Here is an 18,762-nt window from a genome sequence, read left to right as displayed (position 1 = left end):
TCAAGATTTCACAAGATGGTTGATCTTAGGTCACGCACGATCGCAGATCCTAACACAAATGATGCTAACACTAGCAACGACACTAATGATGATATTCCAGAAACCATTCCTGCTTCCAACAATGGCAGTGGCGTCACTCCCCAGCAGACCGATACTGGAGCACATCCCCTGTTTGGTCGTTTCCCTGAGGAAATTATAGAAAACCCACCTACCATAGCTGATCTCATGAAGGTGCAAGAGACTCTTGCCAAGAATCAGACTGACATAGCTGCAACACAGAAGGAGCTGTGCAATTATCTCAAAACTCTCACTAACAAGATGTCATAGAAGACTCAAGAAAAGGGAAAATAAAAAGAAACATCCTCAGATGCTGATCCCGAAGAAGTTCCAATTCATACAATGGATGACAGCGAAGTTCGCAAAGCTGCAGATGATCCATCAGCAAAGGAATCATCAAATTTCATTACTGATAGACACATTTTTGTGTCCGATTTGTCTCGATTCTATATATTGTTACGGCTGATTTTTGTACTTATTATGGTGTTTTATTTATTTGTAGGTATTTTTGGCTAATAAACATTTTTTGGAAAAAATTGGCTCGAAAAGTTGACGGAAAGCACCCGGAGGACACTTGCTATTCGGACCCCCGGCTTGGAAAAGGGGAAACCCCAGGACACCCCTTAAGGCAGCTGCTAAAGGCACCCCTACTCTGGATAGGGGAAGCCCTTTCTTCTTCACGGTTTCAAATCCAGAAAATTGGCGGGAAATATTTGGCAGTTTTCGCAATCGTGATTTGGAGGAGTTTGAGTTCGATTAAACCTCTGATTTTCATAGGATAGACTCCTTATAGGTCTAGGAATATGATATGGGTGTTTAAATCGGTTAGACTGGGCTCAATCGACGGATTTTTATCACAACAGAAATATATGGAAAGTCACGTGTGCGACCTGTTTTAGGGAATTTTAGAGAGCTTAAAGTGCTGTAAACCTTCCCAAAGATTTGTATCTATCTAAGGAAGAGTTTAGAATAAAAAGGAAAGCTCAGAAACGCGTAGAAATTCTAAAACAAGAAATTGCCGCAACTTTGCCGTGAAGAGAAGGAAAGAGATTTTGGAAGATTTGGGAGAGATTTAATCGGTATTTTTGATATAAATAGATGTCTTGGGTCATATAGAAGGGGTGTCGAGAGTTTGGGGACCTAAGGAGAGCCAGAGAAGAAGAAATCAGAGCTTTACCAAACTCTGTTTCTGCTGCTGATGCTGCTGAAGAGGAAGAACGCGAAGAACATTGACGCACGGGAAACAGTCGCAGAACAGTGTCGTTGTTTAACAACCGAAGAACATTAAGCTGTGCAGGACAGTCGTATTTTAGGGTCTTAAATTTCTGATCCTGTAACAGTTGATTAGCAACGTATATCTTCAGTATTGCAACACCAACTGTAACGGTGAATTCTGTAACATCTATACACCGTTGCAGATCTGCTGTTTTATATATTCTCTTCAATAAAACCACCTTTTGAGCCATGATTTATTATTTTGAACCTGTTTTTGATATGAGAAGCTAAACCCCATTGCTGAGGCGATAGAGGAAGCTATTTTTCCAACAAAAAGCGGTACAATCTATTTAATTTAATTTATTGCAATTATTATTATGATTATTTGCCTTGGATTATTATTGAATATGATTTTTATTTGAGTGATTGTGATCTATTTTAATGGAGTATCCTTAGTTTATAGACTCTTGATGCTTCATGCTTGGTATTTACAATTATTGCTTTAGAAAATCTTCTTGTTGCAATAGTAAGAATTAAATTGAACAAGAAAATTGCATGAATATAAATATTGGATTAAATCACTTTGAATTTGGAAAATAGTGGAATCTTAGCCTCAGTGTTCTTTTACTATTGATATCAACTTTGATTTAGTTTGATATAATTTTTAGTGAGTTTTCTATTTTAATATTAGAGTTTAAGTCTAATTAATATCCTTCACAAGTCTGAGAATCGAACCACTTTTACCACTATCTACAAATCACATCAATTTTTGGCGCCGCCGACGCGGACTTGTTTTTAGGGTTTTAGATTTATTTTATTTTTATTTGTTTTATTATTTTTGTCTTTTTTTTATGTTTTTGGGTATTTATCTTGTGTCTACAGGTTCTGGATCATAAAGAAAATTGAGCCAAGGAGTTTGGTGATTTCATAAAGACTTGGAGCTAAAGATTAAAGAAAAAAGAACAGAAAAGAAGACAATTTTATTTTAGACAATCTTAGTTTAGGGTTTGTTTATTTTATTTTAAAAAAAAATCTGTATTAGGGTTTATTATTTTTGTAATCTTTTTTTTTTTGGACTTTTGGACTTTTGGACATTATTTTTTTTATTACCCTACGGAAGGGTACTTTAAATATAAACTGTTTGCAGAGAAGGAGGAAAATTACAATATTGTCTCTGCACCTTGGGTTCGTACACTAGACATCGGAGTCAGTGGCCCGAGTCGACTACAACCGATTCATCCCCCGTCTGGAACGGGAGGTAAGACTCTAAACACTCGCGAATCCCCTGTCAGCGAGTTACTGGACTCCTTCGTATGCATATATGTTGAGGACTGAATACAGACATTTATTTTTCTAGTAAAGGGCAAGGCCTGGCCATACAAGATAAGGGTTCGGATTTCATCACCGTTCTCTTCTTGCCCGCTTCAGTAACACGTAACCTACGCGAACCTAAGCCTAAAATTTTGACTAGAACGAGACCGATAGGGTGACGAGCTTAACAGGATCGTCATTCGAAAAATATTGGTTACTCTTTTAAGCATACTTCAAAGTTCTTGACGGTTTCTGTAAGTTGAATGCGTGACTGTGCCGCCTTGTAATACCGGTGAGGCCTTGGGTATCAAAGCTCCACCAATCTTCCCTCGCCTCTATTCAATTTATGTTAACTCGGATTGATTCCAGAGGGGTTTGCTTAAATTGTAACGAATTCCCCTTCGAAGGATTAGAAGCTGGTCTAGAAACAATCTAAGTTGAGCCATCGTGCTTTTTGTTTGCTAGAAATCAATAGGTTTGATTTGGTTGAGTCGGCCTTGATCTGTGTTTGCTTACCCTTCCAATTTAGAAAATTCTATTGTATGCCTGAACGTAAAAGAGACGCACTAGGTAGATTTGTTAAAGAGAAACCTAGTAGTTCGAAGCGTCTCGATTACCTTAATATAGAAAGTCCGACTTTTGAAGAGTCTGTTTTTGAACGTCCTTTGACTGAGGAGAGAATCCCTGTTGCTCCGATAGCGCCAGAAATGGCAACTTTGAAAGCTTTGTTGAATCCAACTAGGACTACTCGTACTTCGTGTATTAAGTTAGCTGAAACGGAGGCACCCTATGAACTGAAACCTGGGACCTTACAGATGCTCCCAATCTTTTTAGGGAAAGAAAATGAAAACCCTTACTACCATGTTAAGGATTTTGAGGAAATTTGTAGTACTCTAAGAATTAGCGGCTTAGATGATGATGCTTTGAAACTTAGGTTATTCCCATTTTCCCTGAAAGATAAGGCCAAGTCGTAGCTGTATAGTTTGGACTCCGAGTCAATTGAGACATATGAAAAACTTACATCTGCCTTTTTTAATAAGTTTTTCCCTAGGCACAAAACATCGTCTATTAGGACGCAAATATGCACATTTTCACAACAAGTGGGAGAATCTTTATATAGGTATTTGGAAAGGTTCAATGATTTATTATCCCAGTGTCCTCATCATGGTTTAGAAAAGGTTAGGCTAGTTCAGATTCTTTATGAGGGTTTAGATTATTCCACAACGACCATGGTTGAGTCTCTATGCACTGGTGGATTTGAAAACCAAATTGTCGATGCGGCGATGAAATTTTTTAATGAAATCGCCGAAATAACTCAGCAATGGGAAAATAGTAGGGCACCCCAGAAAACAATTCTTTTAAGTAGAGGAAACGTTAATAGGGTAGAAGGAGGCTATGAATCAGATGCCAAAATTGCTGCTATGGCAAAAAGGTTAGAAGCCTTAGAAGTGGGCCAAACTACTGGTAGAGTGGATCCTTTTTGGGAAGGCCGGAATATTGAAGAGAAGGCCAATGCTCTTTATAATAATACTATATTTGATAACCGTCAAAAGATTGACCCATATTCAGAAACCTATAATCCTGGTTGGAGAAACCATCCGAACCTTTCGTGGTCTAAGGGCCAAAGTCAAGGTCAGTTTAGTAATTGTAATGCTCCCAAAGGTTTTGGCTATACTAAGAATCCTTCAGGACTAGCTCAGTTTCAGAATCAGTTAGATCAGAAAATCCTAAGTTTAGAGGAATCTCTCGCCTTGTTAACTCAGCAAACTGCAAAATTCCAGTTATCCGTATAACAGAGTCTACAAGCTAGTAACAGAATAGGACAAGAAAATAGTCAGGCTATTTCTGAGTTAAAAACCCAGGTTGGTCTGATAAGTGATTCTTTGAGAGAAAAAGGTAAGTTTCCTAGTCAAGCACAACCCAACCCTAGAGGAGTTCATGAATTAGGTGCAAAACCATCGAATCAATTGAATGTTGTTAAAACCCTTAGAAGTGGTAGAGTTGTAGACAATAAGGTAACCATGCCCGATAGTGAACATACTGTAGTTCACCCCTCAGGATCTCACCTCTCAGGACCATTAGCTGAAGAGACTGATAAAGTTTCTGATGATGTGAATTCGATTCCTGAAAGGTCTGATTTTATGCCTAGAGCCCCATTTCCTCAGCTATTAGTACCAACAAAGAAGGAATCTAACTTTAATGACATAGTGGAGGTTTTTAAGCAAGTTACCATAAACCTTCCCTTATTAGATGCAATTAGGCAAATTCCTGCTTATGCCAAGTTCCTTAAGGATATGTGTACGCGAAAGCGAAAACTTAGCGTCCATAAGAAAGCCCTTTTATCTATTCACGTAAGTTCAATCATTCAGAACACCACAACTCCGAAGTACAAAGACCCAGGTTCTCCTACCATTGCTTGCACAATAGGTAACTTCCGGGTAGAAAAAGCTTTACTTTACTTAGGAGCCAGTGTGAACTTACTGCCATTCCATGTATAGTTACAGCTAGGACTTGGTGAAATGAAACCTACTCATATGACACTGCAGTTAGCTGATAGGTCTGTTAAAATCCCTCGAGGTGTTATCGAGGATGTTCTTATTGAGGTCGACAAGTTTATTTATCCAGTGGATTTCGTGGTCCTAGATACCCAACCTGTCCCTGACCCAGAGAACCAGATACCTGTGATTTTAGGTCGCCCATTTTAAGCTACGTCTAATGCGATCTTTAACTGTCGAAATGGTGTGATGAGTTTATCTTTTGGTAATATGACTATGGAGATGAACATTTTTAATGTCAGTAAGAAACCTCATGAGATAGATGACACATGTGTTGAGGAGGTGAACATGATAGAAGCCTTAGTTCAGGAGTCATTACCAAACATCTTGTCTGAAGACCCATTAGAAAGTTGTCTATCCCATTTTGGTTTAGATTTTGACGACGATAGCACTATTGAACATGTGAATGCTCTATTAGATTCTACCCCTGTGTTAGACACTGATAGATGGAAAGCTAGGTTCGAACCATTACCAGTTTCTGAGACTACCCTAATTCCTTCTTTAGAAGAGCCCACAAAGTTGGACCTTAAACCACTACCCGATACTCTAAAGTATGTGTTTTTAGGCCCATCTGAGACTTTACCTGTGATTGTAGCTTCCGATTTGGATAGTGATCAGGAAAGTAGGCTAGTAAATGTACTTCAAGACAATAAGGAAGCTTTAGGGTGGACTATAGCAGACATTAAGGGTATAAGTCCTACTGTGTGTATGCATCAGACTCATTTAGAGGAAGACTCCAAACCTTCTAGGGAGATGCAACGTCGACTGAACCCTAACATGAAAGAGGTAGTTCGAAAAGAGGTGCTTAAGTTGTTAGATGCGGGTATTATTTAACCAATTTCAGACAGTAAGTGGGTCAGCCCTGTTCAGGCTGTCCCCAAGAAATCGGGTATCGCTGTAGTCCAGAATGATAATAATGAATTAATCCCAACCCGAGTGACCACGGGATGGCGTGTGTGTATTGACTATAGGAAATTGAACAAGGTCACAAGGAAGGATCACTTTCCCCTTACTTTTATCGACCAAATGCTAGAGCGATTAGTTGGACATAGTCACTGTTGCTTCTTAGATGGCTACTCCAGTTATAATCAGATCGTTATTGCCCCAGAAGACCAAGAGAAAACCACTTTTACCTGTCCCTTTGGTACCTTGCGTATAGACGCATGCCTTTCGGGCTATGTAATTCCCCTGCAACTTTTCAGCGTTGTTTGATGAGCATATTTTCTGATATGGTAGAACGGTTCTTAGAGGTCTTTATGGATGATTTTTCAGTGTTTGGTTCATCTTTCGATGAGTGCTTGCATCATTTGACATTAGTGTTGACTAGGTGTAAGGAAAAAAATTTAGTGCTTAATTGGGAAAAATACCATTTCATGATTAAATCAGGAATTGTGTTAGGGCACATCATCTCTTCAAAGGGTATAGAGGTAGACAAAGCCCAAGTTGACCTTATTAAGAATTTACAGGTCCCAAAAACCGTAAAAGATATTAGGTCATTCCTAGGGCATGCAGGTTTTTACCGTCGATTCATTTAGCTTGATTTCTATACCTCTTTGCAATTTTTTTGCAAAAGATGTTAAGTTTGTCTTTGATGATGCTTGTTTAGAGGCTTTTGAGAAGCTTAAAACTTTACTCACTACTGCCCCGATAGTCCAGGCACCTAACTGGAACCTACCCTTTGAGATTATGTGTGATTCTTCAGATTATGCTATAGGCGTCGTTTTAGGACAACGAGAAAACAAATTACTTCATGTGATTTATTATGCTAGAAAAACTCTGAATGATGACCAAATGAACTACACAACTACCGAGAAGGAACTTTTAGCCATCGTGTTTGCCTTGGATAAGTTTAGGTCTTACCTATTAGGTTCTAAGATCATAATCTATACAGATCATGCTGCTTTGAAATACCTTTTATCTAAGAAGGATACCAAACCTAGATTGATTAGATGGATCCTATTGTTACAGGAATTTCCCCCAGACATTAGAGACAAAAAGGGTGCAGAAAATGTAGTAGCAGACCACTTGTCTAGGCTAGTTTTTAGTTCCCCTAGTGATTCCCTTCATATAAGGGATATCTTTCCTGATGAACAATTATTCTCTGTTTCTCAATCACCTTGGTATGCAAATATAATGAATTATCTTGTTACTGGTCGAACCCCTCAACATTGGGGTAAACAAGATCGTTCTAGGTTTTTAGCCGAGGTTAAGCATTTATTTTGGGACGATCCTTATCTGTTTAAGTATTGTCCGGACCAGATTATTAGGAGATGTGTATCTGAGAGTGACCAGTCTAGTATTATCTCCTTTTGTCATGAACATGCATGTGGGGGTGATTTTAGTGCTAAGAAGACTGTTTCTAAGATTTTGCAGTTTGGATTTACTGGCCTTCGTTGTTTAAAGATTCCCATAGTCATTGTGTTTCTTGTGAGCGTTTCCAGAAGTTAGGAACCATTTCCCGTAGAAATATGATGCCTTTGAACCCTATTTTAGTGATTGAGGTCTTTGATGTGTAAGGAATTGATTTTATGGGTCCATTTCCTATTTCGTTTGGTTATCTTTACATACTTGTCGCTGTAGACTATGTGTCTAAGTGGGTTGAGGAGGTTCCGTGTAAAACGAATGACCACAGGGTCGTAGTCTAGTTTTTGAAAGAGAATATACTTACACGTTTTGGTACGCCGCGAGATATAATTAGTGATGGAGGTTCACACTTTTGTAATAGACCGTTTGCTCTTTTAATGAAACAATACGATATTACCCATAAAGTAGCAACCCCATATCACCCTCAGACTAGTGGTCAGGTAGAGGTTTCCAATAGGGAAATTAAACGTATTCTAGAGAAAACAGTTAATCCAAATAGGAAAGACTGGTCGTCGAGGCTTACTGATGCCTTATGGGCTTACCGTACTGCGTTTAAGACACCCATTGGAATGTCACCTTATCATTTAGTGTTTGGAAAGGAATGTCACCTGCCTGTTGAGTTAGAGCATCGAGCCTATTGGGCTATTAAGAACTTAAACTTTTCACTTGACAAGGCAGGAGCTCAAAGAAATCTCTAGCTCAATGAGTTGGACGAGATTCGTAGAGATGCATACGATAGTGCTAAGGAATATAAGAACAAAATGAAACTTGTGCATGATAGGAATATTTCACGAAAGTCATTTTCTCCAGGTCAAAAAGTTCTTCTGTATGACACTCGTTTGCATCTATTCCCCGGGAAGTTGCGCACTCGGTGGACCGGTCCTTTTGTGGTCCGTACTGTTTTTCCTCATGGCGCTGTTGAGATTGAGACACCAGATGGTAGTAGTTCTTCGAAGGTTAACGGTCAGCGATTGAAGCCCTTTTTAGAGCCTTTTCCTACAGATGATGTTGAGGAGGTCCCTCTGGAGGACCCTGTTTACCTTGATTGACCATCGAGGCGATTTTGTATGTTGTATAATATTTTTGTAGGTTTTTAGTTACACTTCACCCAGGTACTATCTTTCCGACTTCTCTCTTTACTATTTCCTCATGTTACTTATATTTTTGGTACTGTTCTTTGATTAGAAACATTGAGGACAATGTTAGATTTAAGTTTGGGGGTGGGGTAGAACTTTTTGTTACCTTTTCGTTGCAATAAATAAACTCAAGAGCCTAGAAATTTATCCCTATTAAGGATGGCACTAACCAATCTAAGTGGATGGAAGCATTTTGGTCGTAGGAGTTGAGGAACCAATCTGACTAGATGGAAACATCTAAAGAGTCTATTCATAAAAGCACAGAGCTCATGTGTTAGAAATAACATGATAGTTTCACCATATCTCGTTGAGTCCTTTTCACTTCTATTTTTATTTTGTTTTGTTTTTAAACTATATTTCTCTAAGTGATTAGGTGGGTCTCACGATTCAAGTTGTTACCAATGCTAGGGTGAATTAGAGTGATTGAGATACAAAAAAAAAAAAAAAGACCAGACCATCAAACCAACTGGAATAAATTCAATAAAGTCGACCACTGGAACCCTTGTATATGCCAGTTGTGTTGACCTAGAGTTAGGATTATTGACCACTGGTACCCTTGTATATGCCAGTGTGTTGATATTAGTCAGACCGGTATCTCAGTCCATTAGGATAGGTTCATTTTGGCGGAGGCCTTCAGACAGATATGAGAAACACCGTTCACCTAGTAAACATCAAAACCATCTATGTTTTTATATATCCATCTTCTTGATCTATCCATGTGATTAGTTTTGACTCCGGAAATTGATGTCCATAGTGCAACTATCTGAGTAGAGCTCTGTCACTTATATATGAATTTTAGTATGCTTGAGTGCAAACTCGTGTACAACAATTGGAATTTCGCATCAGGGTACTTCCTCCTGTAATCAATAAGTATGCCAACCAAGGAGATTCTTTAGTGCCTTCCAAGGTTCTGTGTAGATAGCTAAGGTCTGGAGTATAAAGGTTTTGTGGGTATACCTCTGGTAATCCCTCCGGAGACAACACTCCGCCACTAGGTACACCTAGGGGTTTAAAGGCTTATTGCATACGCTAAATGCAATAAACGATGCCTGCGACAGTGAGTTAGGATTTTATTTCTATTTTATTTTTGCTCGAGGACTAGCAAATAATAGGTTTGGGGGTATTTGATAGACACATTTTTGTGTCCGATTTGTCTCGATTCTATATATTGTTAGGGCTCATTTTTGTACTTATTATGGTGTTTTATTTATTTATAGGTATTTTTGGCTAATAAACATTTTTTGGAAAGAATTGGCTCGAAAAGTTGACGGAAAGCACCCGGAGGACACTTGCTATTCGGACCCCCGGCTTGGATAAGAGGAAACCCCATGACATCCCTTAAGGCAGCTGCTAAAGGCACCCCTACTATGGATAGGGGGCGCCCTTTCTTCTTCACGGTTTCAAATCCAGAAAATTGGCGGGAAATATTTGGCAGTTTTGGCAATCGTGATTTGTAGGAGTTTGAGGTCGATTAAACCTCTGATTTTCATAGGATAGACTCCTTATGGGTCTAGGAATCTGATATGGGTGTTTAAATCAATTAGACTGGGCTCAATCGACGGATTTTATCACAACATAAATATATGGAAAGTCACTTATGTGACCTGTTTTAGGGAACTTTAGAGAGATTAAAGTGTTGTAAACCTTCCCAAAGATTTGTATCTATCTAAGGAAGAGTTTAGAATAAAAAGGAAAGCTCAGAAACGCGTAGAAATTCTAAAACAAGAAATTGCCGCAACTTTGCCGTGAAGAGAAGGAAAGAGATTTTGGAAGATTTGGGAGAGATTTAATCGGTGTTTTTGATATAAATAGATGTCTTGGGTCATATAGAAGGGGTGTCGAGAGTTTGGGGACCTAAGGAGAGCCAGAGAAGAAGAAATCAGAGCTTTACCAAACTCTGTTTCTGCTGTTGCTGCTGCTGAAGAGGAAGAACGCGAAGAACATTGACGCACGAGAAACAGTCGTAGAACAGTGTCGTTGTTTAACAGCTGAAGAACATTAAGCTGTGCAGGACAGTCGTATTCTAGGGTCTTAAATTTCTGATCCTGTAAAAGTTGATTAGCAACGTATATCTTCAGTATTGCAACACCAACTGTAACGGTGACTTCTGTAGCATCTATACACCGTTGCAGATCTGCTGTTTTATATATTCTCTTCAGTAAAACCACCTTTTGAGCCATGATTCATTATTTTGAACCTGTTTTTGATATGAGGAGCTAAACCCTATTGCTGAGGCGATAGAGGAAGCTATTTTTCCAACAAAAAGCGGTACAATCTATTTAATTTAATTTATTGGAATTATTATTATGATTATTTTCCTTGGATTATTATTGAATATGACTTTTATTTGAGTGATTGTGATCTATTTTAATGGAGTATGCTTAGTTTATAGACTCTTGATGCTTCATGCTTGGTATTTACAATTATTGCTTTAGAAAATCTACTTGTTGCAATAGTAAGAATCAAATTGAACAAGAAAATTGCATGAATATAAATATTGGATTAAATCACTTTGAATTTGGAAAATAGTAGAATCTTAGCCTCAGTGTTCTTTTAATATTGATATCAACTTTGATTTAGTTTGCTATAATTTTTAGTGAGTTTTTTATTTTAATATTAGAATTTAAGTCTAATTAATATCCTTCACAAGTCAGAGAATCGAACCACTTTTACCACTATCTAAAAATCACATCAACTACTCGGAAAGATTTGGAACGCCTCTTGGAGAACCGTGGAAAATACAAGACATCACATGTCCATCGTCACCAACCTCCGTACCCTGATGCTATGCAAAAGATTCATTTTCCAAAAGGCTACACGTCTCCAACGTTCACACTTTACAACAGAACAAGAAATGTTCGAGAACATGTCTCTCGATTCTTATAATCATTAGGCGAGCATGAACATTATCATGTCGTTCGTCTGAAGGAATTTTCAAAGTCTCTGACAGGCAGAGCATATATCTGGTACAACAACATCGCATCAGGCAGCATTGCCATATGGGGAGATATGATTAATGCTTTTTATAGAAAGTACTTCTTTATTTCAGAACAAGTCACTCTCTCCGATCTTGGAAGGATGTTTCAAAGGAGCAACTAACATCCTAATGACTATGTGAAAAGGTTCAAAGTTAAAGCTTTGGACTTCCATGATCCAAACGTCACAGAGCAACAACTTGTAGACATGTACATAAATGGGATGATCCCGGTCTACAGATCCTTGCTGGAAATCTCCAGTTCCAGACTTTTTCAGAGCTTCATGAAGCAGCCAAACGATCAGCGACTACTGCACCTGCTTTATTGGAAAGAGCAAAGTCTGTAAAGTCGAGGAATATCGAAGCAGACGACGCCTAGTCAACAATCAATACAATCTCCATCCTTCAACAGACGGTGTTGCTGAAAGGAAAGCCGAGACACATCATCAGAACGCTTCTACAACGTCTCAGGCTCCTCTGGAGGCACAAAGAAAAGATAACCAATCCTGAAATGGACAAACCTCGACCCGACATCAATGAACGGGGAAATAGTCTGAAAGAATCAAACTTATCTCTTCTCACGAAGGAGTGATCGATTTACTGGAAGTCTGGGTTCAAGATGGTGCAATCAAATTGTCGTTCATCAGGAGAGAGCCAACTGAAAAAGAAATGGAGAATCCCAGGTACTGTCACCTTCATAGATTCATCAATCATCTAACAAGCAACTGAAATATTTTGAAGCACATTTTAAAAGGGAAGGTTGATACACAATAGCTTCAACTGGGGACCGAAGGAGTACACAAGAATCCTCTCCCAATAAGAACCTTTACACTCTCTGAACAACCTATCAAAGAGGCAGTTCAATCTATCGTCAAACGTGAATTGCTCTATCTGTCGAAGGCACAAAGGAGAGACATGTTTACAGCATTGAACCACACCATGTCAAGAAGTCCATTCCGGAAATACTTCTTGAGCCTCCAGACACATACCAAGAGATGTACGACTGGGACTGCTTACCACAGTCAATATCAGAAGAAACGAATTTGGAAGAACATCGATCGATGCTGGCACCGCCATCAACAATATTCCACTGAAAGACATCGGATCCACATGTATCACTTTACAAGAAGCTACTCATGCTCCCATCTCAATCAGAGACCTTGAAGGAACACTCGGAAATACTTATGGCTACATCACTCTCAAAGTGAACATAAGTGCAACCTGGACAGAAACCAAGTTTCACATAATCAGGAAGATCCAGGATATGACATGTCCTTCAGACCAGCGTGGATCTACGCTGAAAAGATAGGTACTTACAAAGCGCCTTTGGTTACACATCTCTCCAATGAAGAAAGTTCTGATCCAGAAGATTTGGCGGACATTCCATCATCAGAGCACTTGGAGAAATTTCGAACTTTGACGAGGTTGAAACAAGAACCTACAAAAGATGCATAGACATTCATCAAAAGGTCCTGCACTCAGTAAAGTCTCATTCCTCCCATGTCTATGTCATTTATTTCGTCACACGCTATTCTAGCATGGGGACTCAATTCTGCTAGCATCTCTGCTATTCCAAGACGCTATAAGTGGGTAATCTCACTTCAGCAATATTTTACCAAGTGGTTGAATCTCACATTTCTCCGAATCGAGCATCTCACTGAGACATTCTTTACTGAGATGATGTTCAAGCACGACAAAGAAAAATTTGGGCATTTCTCCATAGCCTTGCAGGAGTGTTCATGTGTGCCACAAAATCAGAAAGCTATGATGTCTGCACAAGTGTTGAATCCCACTACCGCGACTAAAGGAATGCTGAATCAACAGAAGATAGTTGGGACCCAAACGATCAAACCTAAGACATGCTCAAGGGATATAACGCTTTAACGCTCAAGCATCTAAGAAGACATCAAATTGTACTCCCAATCAAAGAGTACACCTTCTATAATGGCGCCTCTAGCTTCAGCACAAGCCAAAGTCTTCCGCGAGATGTTCTCATCACCTCTACAAAGAAGATACAACACATTTCATGCCATGGGTTTAGAAAAACGTACCAATGGGTGAGGAATGGGACAATTCTTCCTCAACTAAATATGTTCATCTATATCTCTTCTACAACATACCAAAAGGGCGCCTCAATCGTACATACAAGCTGAAAGATGTGGCCTTTATTGTCAGGTCTACGAAATCTGAAAAATTTGTACGGGATTAAAAATTACGAATGTGTACGCTTCGTTGGATGAGATCCACAAATCCAAATTGAGTGTTTATTTCCTCATGTGATAACTCAGTATCTTAGCTTCAAAAGTTGGGGTCAAACGCCGAATTCTGACACTATATGAGGTTCCTACAGCTTCCAGAGCATACAATATGCAAGCAGCAATTCTTAGACGGGATTCATAACTTCCACAATCGATCCCTGTCCACCGGGTATTTCTACTAAAGTCCTTCATCAAGGTAACTTCAAATTCAACCACCTAGGTCTTTACATCAATTTTTCTACCTGTGTCCTCTATCCAAGTTTTGCCAGAAGAAGAGAAAACGAAAAGGAGGGATTTAACAAAATACTGGGGATTGACGGTCCATTGATCATGACGATCAACTTCACCGTCCAAGACTCGTGGCGCCGGCTCTCAAATTATAATCATTTATTTTAAAAGGGATGCTACCACCGGGACATGAAACCATGGTCATTACATCATCCTTTCTTGAGAGCAACCTCAGTTATGGTCCCGTGACCAGGGTTTCAAAAGTGATGTTTCTACGACTAACAGAAACAAGATGGCACTGCAAGCACCATGCTCATGTATCGATATCAAATGAATCAATGACATTAAAATCCTTCACCAATCATTCAAGACACAAGCGAATGGTCTAAAGACACAACAGGAGTGTTTTACAACAAGCTCGTCTGAGATGATTTTACATTGTCCCGCACAAAGCAGCGAGCTGGGAGAAAATGGTGACGAATCTAGGGATGAGTCATATACCATTCTCTTTGTATGGATGTCCTCTACAACAATCCAAAATTCAGAGCAATTGGAGAAACGGGAAAAAAAATGTGGCCAAAACTTTGGACTACATGACAACTGAAAATTTTCTGAAAACCTCTTGGAAGTTTACTGTTTCGTCAATTTCGCCCTTAAACGTACTCAAACACCTAAAATCTTCTTAGTTAAAGCTTGTAAATTTTCTGAGGATGAAGAAACATGGGTAGATCACGAAAATCTGACATCGGACGAAGATTCTACAACATTTTCAATGAATACCTGACTTCTGAATTTTCTGATGACGAATTATGGCGAAATTCTTCATTCATCTACATCTGAATCAGAAGCTATGCCTTCTGCGCGAGATTAGACTTCATCTTCAGCCGCTAGTCTCATTTGCTGAAGCCGGTGGCGTTTTGCTGATAAGCTGCAAGCCTTTCATCTACAGCTTTCCTTTTCAGTAATAACTCATCTCGTCCCTGCTTCTCTTCTGCATCCGCTAAGTCTAAGAAAGCGTTGATTCCACCACGGACGACGTCCAGATGATCGAGATACATACAATGCATCAGCTTTCCAGCGTCTCTGAAAGGTTGATTCACCTCGCCATGAACATCTGCAGAAGTCTTCATCTTTGACTTGATATTTCTGGAGCGTTCTCCGAAAGGGTCAGAAGAGTGGTTGTAACCAGAAGTCACCACTATCTGAGGTGAAAGACATCGAGTCATGGATATACCAATCACAAACGCGAAACAAAATGGTAACAGTCCAACTCTTACCTATTTACAATTTCACTAGCTGTAGTGATTATAACGTCAGAATTTCGAAAACTTGCTCGTTCCCTCAAACCTGCAAAGACAAGCAAAATTCATTATTCAAGATCATGACTTGATTTTCATAAAACCGTGAACAACCCACGTGAATTTTAACATCCACTGGTTTTTCAAAAACTAGACAGACGTCCATTCTACAATTGTGAAAACACACATACAAACATTATTTCACCATGTATAATGGTCTACTTTCAACAGTTTCTCAAAATCAAAACATGATTTTACAAATATATAAATGTTTAATGTGAAACTCACGTAAATTCGAAAAATATATCTATATATTTTTTGTTCCCTCGCACGAGCATTTGTCTTCGAAGCGAGAGTATATTTTCAAAGATTTCTGAAAGCTCGAAGATAAAAAAACTTTCATGAAAGCTCATAAAATTTTTTTTATTACTAACAGACGCACGTCTATTAAAAAAAAAACTTTTCTCTCGTACGAGCATCCACCTTTGAAACGAGAGTTTATTCCACTTTGTGAAATATCACATATTTAAAAAAAATAAAATTTTGGTTTCCGTGAAAGCTCATAGACAAAATTTTATATCATCAGACTGAGGTATATTTTGTTTGTTTCTCAAACTAACAAACGAATGAGCATCTGTTCCTAAAACAAGGATTTCTTTTCTTGGGCCCGGACCTATGAATCCTAAATCAACCGAGGTTCGATCACCAAATCAACAGTCCTACACAAATTTGCGCTTGATGCTCTATCATGTTACTGGAATCTTCTTTCAAGCCATGGTTCGTTCATGCAATCAAAAATCTGGTAACATTCTATCTTACGACTAAGTTCAATTACTTATTTCCTCCGTAACTAGAAAATCACCATTTAGTGCTGACTGAGGAACATGACTGTCCCTCACTAAGCAGGGGACTCAATGTAGATGGTGGATTTTCGACAAGGGTTAAAATCGTAAAATCATAATTATACATGCTCCTGATCCAGCAATCAGATGAGTATTGAGGCTCATGTCTCTCATTGAAGCATGAAAGCTCATGCCATGAAATCTCTGACTGAGAATACTGTCTCTTAAAGTATATGTAGATGTGTAGTCTCTCAGCTGAGGCAACAGCACATCTCATGAATACTGAGAAATTTCAGTAATTACTTCTATATAGAATCGAAAGATTGGACGGCTCCTAGACATCTTGCCTGCTAGTATAGAGCAATGACGTCTTCAGGATGTAACAAGGTTTTCCCAGACTATATACAAGAAATATGACGTTTCAACAAGCTCATATTTCTCAATTCTCAGATAATTAATGCTCCTAGACAGCATGCCTGCTAGTATAGAGCCATCAATTAATTATCTCTAATCGTTAACTGAATATTCAACAATATTCTACGATTCTTCGTAATATTTCGTCAGTTCAATTCTTTGTTCTTCCCAGCAGAATTCCATGGGTTAGTGATAAATGTTCAACGTACGGGCGTCTGAGCCGCTGTCGAGTAAGCCCCGACCAAAATGGTACGAGTGTACTCAGCAATAATGCATAAACGAGCACCTGAATGAGCAAACGAGCATTCCAAAACACGAAGGAACGATGAACCTATGCGAAATAGGAAGAATAATAATAACAAATAATAATAAAATATTAGCAAAGGCGCTAGGGGACTGGGCCCACCAACCGTCCAGTCACGCCGTGGCCAGTCCAACGCCTAATTCTATATTTTATCATACTTTGTTATTTTTCCCTGATCTCATGAAAATCTCTTCATTCGAGCAAATCTCCTTCGTTTCAAGGAAACTCCCCAGTCCCATGGTGTTTCCTCGCATCAAAGAAATAAAATAATTAGGAAAGTTGTCATGGGACCGGGCTCACTAGTAGGCTGACCATGCCCTAGCCGTGGTCGGTCCCACACCTCATGGTTCCTTATTATTTTGTTATTTCTCTCATCCCATGAAAATTTCATGATTTCATGATATTTCCCTAAACTCATGAAAATTATGTAAAATTAAGGAGAAAACGCACGGGACCGGGCTCATTGGCCGGCGGCCATGCCCTGCCGGTCCCACATGCTCTTGTTTTATTATTTTAATATTATTTGTTTCCCTCATCCCATGGAAACTCCTTCACTTCAAGGAAACTCCCTAGTTTCAGCAAACTCCTTGAATTCATGAAATTTCCCTCAAGTTATGAAAATAATATAAAATTAGGAAAACTCGTGGGACCGGGCCCTAGACGGCCGGTCATGCCCTAGCCGGTCCCACACGCCCCTTTTTTTTTTTTATGTTTCCCTCATCTCATAGAAACTCCTTGATTTCAACAAATTACTTGGTTTCAACAAACTCCTTGATTTTATGATATTTCCCAAAAATCATGAAAAATATTATAAAATTAGGAAAAGTGCCTTGGGACCGGGCTCTTTGGCCGGCCGGCCATGCCTTGGCCATATCTGGTCCCACACTTCATGATTCCTTCATTATTTTATTATTTATTCCTTCATCTCATGAAGTTTTTTTGGTTTCAGCAAAAATCTCTGATTTCTTCATATTTTCTCAAAATGTTGCTCAGACGCGCATCAGAAAATATCGAAACTCTCAGGACTGAGACATGGACATTATGGTGACACGGGAATGTATCCTTGACCGACCAAGTCCGGCCCTGAGGCTTGAAAAAAGCCGGTTTCACTTATTTTAACAATTTTGACCTAATTTGCTCAATCGCTCATATTGGGTCCAAACTCTCCTCAAACAACTTGGAGTTTGCTCAAACGACCATCAGCTGGTCCCATGATCACCAAGGGCCGGTCTCATGCCCTCTTGGTCGGTACCTCATCTCTCCATAGTCAAGTTTTACTACCTAACGCTCACACGAGCACTATTTTAATAAATGATTAAACCAACATTTAATCATCTTTTCACCAACTGGTCTTCAAGAGACTTTGGTATTTTTCTGATTTGAGCATCTGGGAGCTACATGGTCGATTCATCATCTCATGTAGCCGGTCCCTCCTTCATTTCATGAATGATTTTCAATAAATCATCAATTTATCATCAATTCAGCAGTTGATCAAAATTAGGGTTTCGAATCCAAGGTTCATAATTCCAGATTCAAACGCTAATAATTTTATGTTGATCCTATGATCAACACCCTAATTAATTATACTCGGTTCAACTGCCAGTATTTTAAATTTATCTTGGTCCAGTTACCAATAAATCCTCAAACTAGCGACATTTGTTCAAATGAGCAACATCTGCTCACACCAAAGAATATTGGTTCAACTATTAATATTCAACAATTCATCCAATGGGAAACATATGCTCAGATGAGCAATATTTTCTCAGATCAAGGGATATTGGTTCAACTATCAATATTATATCAACA

At 38.9% G+C, this 18,762-nt stretch overlaps 1 pseudogene; it reads right to left on the bottom strand.

The window, feature by feature from the left end:
* Window positions 1-3,654: 3,654 nt before the first annotated feature.
* Window positions 3,655-3,754, bottom strand: LOC113319786 (annotated as a pseudogene).
* Window positions 3,755-18,762: the final 15,008 nt, after the last annotated feature.

This window comes from Papaver somniferum, chromosome 10 (assembly GCF_003573695.1).
Source record: "Papaver somniferum cultivar HN1 chromosome 10, ASM357369v1, whole genome shotgun sequence".
NCBI lineage: Eukaryota > Viridiplantae > Streptophyta > Magnoliopsida > Ranunculales > Papaveraceae > Papaver > Papaver somniferum.
The sequence above is the reverse complement of the archived record's forward strand: the minus strand, read 5'-3'. Positions and strand labels throughout refer to the sequence as shown.